We start from the raw sequence: 8312 nt of genomic DNA, 5'->3' as shown, positions 1-8312 counted from the left end.
GGAGGGGGAGGAGATGAGAGAGAGGCCATACACAAATGAAGCCAGTAAGATAGATTAGTAGGTAAAGGCGCTTGCTACCAAGGCTCATGATATCAGTTTGTTCTTCGGATCCATATGGGAGAACGGGAGAAGTAAAATTAATGTCATTTAAAAAAAAATCCATGGGAGACAGTATAGCTAAGTGGTTAGGGAAGGAGCTGTGTCTCAGAGGAGTTGAAGAAGGTAACTGAAAGTAATTAAAATACACTGTACAGAATTCCCAAACAACTAATTTTTTAAAATTATTTAAATAAATGAAAAGAGAAGTTGGGGTTACTGAATTCATGTGTAAAAGCCAGATGTTGCTTTTAATCCCTTTCATTTGTTTATGTGCATGCCTGTCTGTAGCCACATCCTCAAAAGGATCTGTGACCTCAATTAGGCAGACAGAGGACTCAAGAGTGCTCCAAGCAGAGGAAGATGCCCGCTCAGACAACCTCCCCTCTTCAGGATCAAGCAGCCATTCCAGCCTCTGCTTCTTGCTAGGAAGGAATTCATGCAGTTTATTTACAGTTCTCAGAGCCCATTTCCTAGCATGATTCGTTCTAACCCCTATAAAACTGACTGGGAGAGAGTTATCATCATCACAGGGCTTTACAGAGGAGAAATTGGGGTTCAGAGAAGCTAAATGGCTTACAGGGCATCATGTGTCTGTGCTAGCGCCAGAACCATCCCTAACTCATGACCCAGAATTTCACAACATTAAATGCTTTCAAATCAGTTTTGTGATTGACTCAGATCAACTCCAGCTGCGGGCACAGCCCTCACATAGCTGTCACTACAAAGCCAGGCTGAAGCTAGTCCCTGCCTGTCCCTTCCCTGTTCTCAATCCTTTTAATATTAGACTTACTTATCTATTTGTGTGTATGTGATAGAATATTATACTTCATCATTTACATGTGTAGAGGTCAGCGGGAGACTTGTAGGGTTGGTTCTCTCATCCGCTGCACGGGCTGCAGAGATAGCTGGAGGCCAGTTCTCTCATCCGCTGCACGGGCTGCAGAGATAGCTGGAGGCCATCGGGCCTGGTAGAAAGTGTCTTTACCCCAAGCCGCTCCAGTGCCCACTCGGTTCTACTCATTGTGTGTCTTCCAGGCCCAAGCATCTGACTCAGCTCTTCTCTAGTTTTCCACCCCAACAGTAGTGCTCACAAATCATGTGTTAGGGTACCCAAAGTAATTTAGAAACCTTTTTTCTTAAATACTATAGAGTCCCTGAACTGAATAGAGACGCGTGGGTCCCAGTGGGTAACTCCTGGGAAGCCATATAGATTTTTTAAAAAGCTTTTTTTAAAAAAAAATATTTATTTTATGTATATGAGTACACTGTTAATGTCTTCAGACACACCAGAAGAGGGTGCCAGATCCCATTACAGATGGTTGTGAGCCACCATGTGGTTTCTGGGATTTGAACTCAGGACCTCTGGAGGAGCAGTCAGTGCCCTTAATTGCTGAGCCATCTCTTCAGCCTGGAAGCCATATTTTAAGCAGTTTCTTGCAGGATGCTGAAGCTACCCTATGGGCTAGCCTTAGAAAACACCATACTTGAAGCTCTGAGTCATGACCTCCATCATTTCTCCCCAAATCCCTGAAGCCTGAAGGTGAGCACCCTTCAAACAGGTTCCTTTTGAAAGATGAACCATCCCCAGTCTCAGCAAACCAAGTGTCACATGTTTTCTCTCATTTGCCAGTAGTCCTGGAGTCTATAGAAATCTTCCATAGAGTTTTATAGGGAATCATCTATGTGTAGATGTGCAACTGTCTAGGGAACAGAGGGCTTGATGAGAAGCAGGACAAGGAAGCAGTAAGAATGGGGGAGAGTGTTCAAAGTATAGCCTATATTTAAAAATGCCTGATATGACCCAATGTAATGCAATAAAGTTGAACTGAAAGTTAAGACAAGGGCCAGCCAGCATCATGATGGTCCAGCTTGCTGGAAAATCTGACAACAAGTGCATGTGTGTTCACCTCAGGGACACGTTTAGGAAGAGGTGAGAACTGACCCTTCCAAACTGTCCACTGACCTCAACATGTATGCCTTGGTATGTGTGCTGGACATACACACACACACACACACACACACACACACACACCTTTTTGTTCAGCAAGAAAAAGGCCCTTTAGTAATAGCTTGCAAGGATGTCCTATCTTGTACTGAGTTCTAGAAACAAACCATTTTATGCAAAGTAACTACAGAATAAGGCACAAGGGAAGGATGGTCACCAAACAACTTGTTCCTCTTTATCAGGAACAGGCTGGAATAGGCTCAGCTTCATATGCCTGTAACAGAATTGAAGGGGAATGTGACTCACGCCCTTTACCAGTCATCTACCTTGAGAAGTCAATACTTCATGAGAGTTCAATGGAGTGTGTGTGTGTGTGTGTGTGTGTGTGTGTGTGTGGAGTGTGGTGTGTGTGTGGAGTGTATGTATATTTGTATGTTTGTGTGTATGTAGCATGTATGTATGTGTAGTATGTGCATGTGTGTAGCATGTGTGTGTGTATAGCATGAGTATGTGTATAGCACCTATGTATATGTATGTTTGTGTGTGGTATATGTATGTGTGTACCATTTGTGTGCATGTGTGTTTGTGTGTGTGAGTGTAGTGTATGTGTATCTTTCTATGTGTATTCCTTTGTTTTTGTCTATATGAGTGTGTGGGGGTATCATTCTCTCTTTGATTGATGGCTGAGGGATGGTACTTCGAATGAGCCTGTCAGACTCGAATACAACTATCTCTGTGCTTAACTCACAAGCTAAGGACAGAATACTTTCCAGTGGGAGAAGAGGAAGAAGCTGTCAGGGATTTTAACTCTTTGAGTATAAGAGAGAGGCCTGTGGACATGAGAGCCCCTTATGCCTCAGGCTCTGGAAGTAGTCTCGAACGCTGGCTCCCTTGAGCTGCTTGTTCTAGAAAGTGAGTTCAGGCCGGTTCCCAGAGACTGTGAACGTAACTGGGTCTGTGCCGCAGGAGAAGCTGCCCCCAGGACCTCAGGCCCATTCTGTTCTCCTCCATTCTTGCCCAGCTCTGCAGCTTTGGACCTGTCACCTCTTCATCCTCATCACAACTCTATCTCCATCTGTGAGGAAAGACAGACTCAAGCACACCCAGAGCTCTCAAACCCCGTTCTAGAATCTTCCATAGACCATCACTCCATCTGTGAGGAAAGACAGACAGAAGCACACCAAGAGCTCTCAAATCCCGTTCTAGAATCTTCCATAGACCATCACTCCATCTGTGAGGAAAGACAGACAGAAGCACACCCAGAGCTCTCAAACCCCGCTCTAGAATCTTCCATAGACCACCAGGCTGGCCATGCTTCTTGCCCAGAAAGAACAAGTCTTACCTAAGCCCTGGCTGCTGGTTAGTGATCAACTCCTGTGAGTGTCCCAGAACCCTGTGGGGAGGGGAACATGGGACAGACCAAAACGTGACACTCTGGCAGAGATCCTGTGTACATGCTTAAGCATTTCTGACTCTTAATGTGCGTCATAATCCCACGTTCACACTAATACAACTTAACTCTTAGTTAATATACATCACAGTCCCACGTTCACACTAATACAACTTAACTGTATTCTATTTTTACCTTTGCGGTTCATGAGGCAACAGTGTCAGTTGGTGTGTGTATACTGGAGACTTAGAATAAACACCTTTGCTGTAGTAAGGAGTCTGAGCCTGCCATCCTTGGGGTGATCGGTCCATGATATCCCCGTCACCTATGGAAGCATGCCCACATGTTCCATGAGTTTTTCCTGCTGCATATATTACTGCCACCTCATAAAGAGAAGGCAGCGATGGACCAAAGAAGCGACTTGACCCAAGTCAGACACTGTGACCCAATGGGTATGTTGTGTTTGCTCACAGGAGCACAGGCAAGCGCAAGTAACAGGACTGTGAGTTACTTGGGCAGCTCTATCATCAAAACACTCTCTAAGGCATGAGTGACAACAGCTCCCAACCCAAACTGTGTCTCTGGAGTCCCTTAGTCAGTCACATACATTCTATCTACTGGCAATAAAGACCACATGAAGAGAGCACAGGATTATTACACAGAGCTATAGGGGCAGGTCATTGAATTACTATAGGCTCAAAGGAGGGTCCAATGACATCTTCCTCCTGTGAAGATGGCTGACAGAGTGGTCCTTTGGAGGTCTCATGAGGGTGTTCCTAGCTACTTAGATTTCAGGATAGTGGCTACCACACCTTGCTTTAACATTAGCATTCTTCCAAGTCCCAATTACTCTTGCTCATTCAAGAGTAATTTCATATACCCACAGGAGCCATCTGACAGAAGCCAACTCTGTCAGGTTGTAGTTTATTATTTTTAGAATATGAATCATTCATAAACTTTATTAATTTGACCAAGATCCAGTAGCACAGTAGGAAAAGCAAGAAAGCTTTTCAGACCCACAGTCTAAAGACAGGCAGGACTACTCTGGGATCTGGGTGACAGCTCTTGCTGTACAGGAATTTTCTGGTCTATTTCTGGTCAGCCATGTGGACCACAGAGTGGCCTCCCTCCTCTGATATCCTCTTATTGACTTATGTCTGGACCAGTGTTTACAGAACTCTTAATTTGTCTTCTAGCTTTTGGATGTAGGATGGGGGATTACATTGGGGGGGGACCCATTTTCATCAGCCTCCGTTTATCTTCATTCAGAACCCCATCCAGCCTGGAAGTTCTGAGGCGGGTGGAGTAATCCTCAGAGCAGTCAAATCTCGAGCACACGGCAGCGCTCACCACAGAAGTGGGCAGCTCCAGCCAGGCAGAGGCAGGAGATAAGTCAGAAACCGACATTTATTTATGACAATAGGAGAAAGACAGCTCAGATTTGTTATTTTTTTAAAAGCCCTTTAGAAATGTGTGACAATGTCTTTTGTGAGCATTTGGTATGAGAATGTGGGCATGCCGCTGCATGGGGACCCTGAGCTTCTGTCTCAGCTGCATTTGGTAAGGCTGAGTCAGAGAGCTTAAGCAGAAATCATTGTGCGAGAGGTGGCTGGCACAGCTGAAAGGACTCTGGCACCTGGAGGAGAGAGTCTCCCACTCAAAGGACATTTTCTGTCCCCTCGCTATCATAAATATACACAGGCTTTGAAACCGGGGATAATCTGCAGAATTTCACAATGACAAAGAGACAGCTTTCTCCTAGGGCTGTGCACTGAAAGGGCTCCAGCATTTTAACACAGATTTGTTCTCTTGCAAAACAAGTAATTGCCGTGCCTAGATTGCCTTCTTCCTGCCATTTTTCTGTATGCTTGTTTAAACTTTCTGATGAATACTTTTATAAACATTTGAATTTGGGAGATTATCCACAAAGCAGCTTTGTGCCTACAGTCTGTGCCTTGCTCCCATTTGGGGAGAATACCAAGTCACATAGATGGAGGTTTTCAGAAGTTCCTGTCTAAGCAGTCCCCAGATGTCAAACCACAGGTACAGGATGCCATTCAGGTGTGGCAGAGTATGCATCTGCAAGCCTGGCAGCTGGGTGGCTGAGGTACCGCATCCTTCTGTCTGAGGCCAGTCTGAGCTATCCAGGGAGACTCTGCCAAATTGATGAAATACCATGGAACGTGGCAGAGGGAGGCTCACAAGAAAGACTAAATCCTGATTTTTTTAAAAGAAAGAAAGAATGGAAACTTTCAAGCTACAGGTAGCTAATAAGTGCAGTTTGGCCAGGTGGTGGTGGCACGTGCCTTTAATCCCAGCACTTGGGAGGCAGAGGCAGGCAGATTTCTGAGTTTGAGGCCAGCCTGGCCTACAGAGTGAGTTCCAGGACAGCTAAGGCTATACAGAGAAACCCTGTCCTCCTCCCACCCCCACCCCCCCAAAAAAAACCAAACCAAAATAAAACAAAGAAGTGCAATTTGTAAAACTGCCCCATGTTCATCGGTGCTAAGAAAGACCAAGCAACCTACAGAATTACAACAAAGTGCAAGAAGAGGGAGAGAGAGCTGTATTTTCACACCAGGGACTAAAAAACAAACCATCACGTCAAGGTTGATATGACTTCTTTTCTCTTTAAGACCTCTATTATTTTTATGTTCATGTGTGAACACACATAAGTGCAGTGTCCAGGATGGCCAGAAGAGGGCACTAGATCTCATAGAGCTGGGGTACAAGGCTGTTGTTAGTTTACATAATTGCTGGGAACACATCACTGGTCCCCAGAAAATAACAAGAGCTCTCTACAGCTGAGCTCTCTCCAGCTGGGATGGCATAGTTCTTAATGCCATCGTGCAATCCATTTGTCCAAACTTTCTCCGAAAAATAAGAAAACTTATTTTCTAAACTGATGAAGAACTTAGTAGCAGGTTCCCTATAAGACTCTTGTTGGGAGTTCAGATGTGTTTAGAAAAGGCGATGTGCTAGATGCTGTAGGAAGAATAAATAGCTAGTCATCCTGCAGGTGTGTGGACCCAGATGCATCATCTATTCTGTTCAAAGGAGTTGCTGTGGTGCACAGCGTCAGGTCCAAGGTGCACAGTCTGCTGGATACCAAACCCCTGCAAAGCCCTTCCAGTCTTTTCTTAAATGGGGAAGCATTTTCTTTTTATCTAAGGTATACTAATTTGTACCATCATCAAGGAGCAGGAGTAACTATGGAGACAATCAGTAGAAACCATTTTCATCAGAGTCCATCAATACTTTGATGTTTTGCCAATCAAGTTAACATTATGCTGCTGTTTATGAAGAGGTAGGTGTGTGTGTGTGTGTGTGTGTGTGTGTGTGTGTGTGTGTGTGTGTGTGTGTGAAATATAGTGTTTAAGATACACAGAGATATCCCATATTTTATGCCTGCTGATTTTTTTCAGGAAAACAATTTTTCTTACGATAACATTAAAAGAGAAAATTTTGGAATTAAACTTATCTGTAATGTTTATCAATATTATGAAAATCCCTAAGTAGTTTCCATTTTCAAATCTTTTCCTCTGATGAAATTATCTTCACTGATTGTCAAAGCATTAAATACCGATGTGGCACTGGACGCGCGTGGTGTCTACAAAACATAGGTGGACAACAAGAAGTAGCATGCTAGCTGGGGGTGGGTGGGTGGAAGGAGTCCCACCTGTCCCATTTCCACAAGTAGCTGCAGTCCCCAGTCTGTGCAATATTCAGCCATTCAACATAACTCCTTGTATGACTGCAATAAATAGTTTAGAATTTAAAAAAACGTCAAAATACAGGTATGGGAATTTGTGAGTTTACCTTTGCTTACAATCAGTGTACACTTTTAAAAAGAGTTGTCCTGTCTACAGAGAAGACTTTGGGACTTCTGGCCAGTCTTAACTTCCTCCATCTCATTACTGAAGGGAGAAGAAAGCCATACCTGGTCTGAGGAAGCAATTACTGCATCACTGTGAATTGACCATGAGGCCATAGACCCTGTTAAGACAGAAGTAAACAAAGCAACAAAACTCCTGTAATTGTCTTTGAAAAAATAAAATCTAGTGAACATTCCCAGCAATGAACAGCGTTGTTTTGGTTTCATATATTCATCCATTTCTCCCAAGAATTTTGAGGAAATGCAGAAGCAACTCATGGAATTGTGCTTGCTTGCTTCATTTAGTTGTTATCATGGGGTCCCCTGGTGTCCAAATGAGATTGTCCTTGTCCCGTGAGTGTGCACTGAAAGTCTCCCTCTTCCCTCTTACGACGGAAGGGGAAAGAAAGCGTCTTTCTCAAACTGCCCTGCATCCCTCAGCCTCTACTTTGCTCAGCTGTGAGATATCTCGGCAAGGGTGCTGACGCCCAAGGTCTTACAGCATCTCCGGCCTCCTCTGGAGTTCTCCTGTGCATCTCCATATTGTCCCATGGTGAGTTAAGTCATTCTTTGTCAAGATAATTGTGTTGGTAAAGGTTTGATGTAGCTATTTAAGGCTAAAAGGACATATTTACTTTGTCACATAAAGTAGGTGGGACAGCTTTCCCCAGCAACAGTCTACTAATCAAATTGTTTCTCTCTTCACTAAGAGCATGTAGAGAGTTGTTGGTGCTCCTTTATCAGTAAAAAGGTTTAACCCTTTATCCTACCCGAGGCATAAGAATCGGAAGAGGGGTGGGGGTGTGGAGGGGCGTAAGGATTTGCCACAGAGCAGACAGGGAAGTGTCTTCCTTCAGAGATTAATTTAATAGGAACTAGGCCTTCCCAAGTCCCCCTTCCTTTCTCTTCCCTTCCCTCCATCCTCTTAGTCTGCCTAATGAGGCTTTATTAGAGCTGGCAGAAGGAGAGTGGAGGCTTTTACCTGGAACATAGATTAATGGCTG

The 8312-nt window shown here is 44.2% G+C and overlaps 2 long non-coding RNA genes across 2 annotated transcripts in view; one reads left to right on the top strand and one right to left on the bottom strand.

Moving 5' to 3' along the window:
• LOC116092561 overlaps positions 1–3790 on the bottom strand; it is a 14873-nt gene extending 11083 nt beyond the window's left edge. The window contains exon 1 of the long non-coding RNA XR_004119329.1: positions 3630–3790. This is a non-coding gene — a long non-coding RNA (uncharacterized LOC116092561). The remainder of the gene's footprint in view (positions 1–3629) is intronic.
• Positions 3239–7512, top strand: LOC116092560. Its single transcript, XR_004119328.1, has 2 exons — positions 3239–3420; positions 7358–7512. It is a non-coding gene; the product is annotated as an uncharacterized LOC116092560 (long non-coding RNA).
• The last annotated feature ends 800 nt before the right edge of the window (positions 7513–8312 follow it).

The sequence above is a fragment of the Mastomys coucha genome, unplaced genomic scaffold (genome assembly GCF_008632895.1).
Source record: "Mastomys coucha isolate ucsf_1 unplaced genomic scaffold, UCSF_Mcou_1 pScaffold15, whole genome shotgun sequence".
Taxonomy (NCBI): Eukaryota; Metazoa; Chordata; class Mammalia; order Rodentia; family Muridae; genus Mastomys; species Mastomys coucha.
This window is presented reverse-complemented; position numbering and strand designations above follow the sequence as displayed.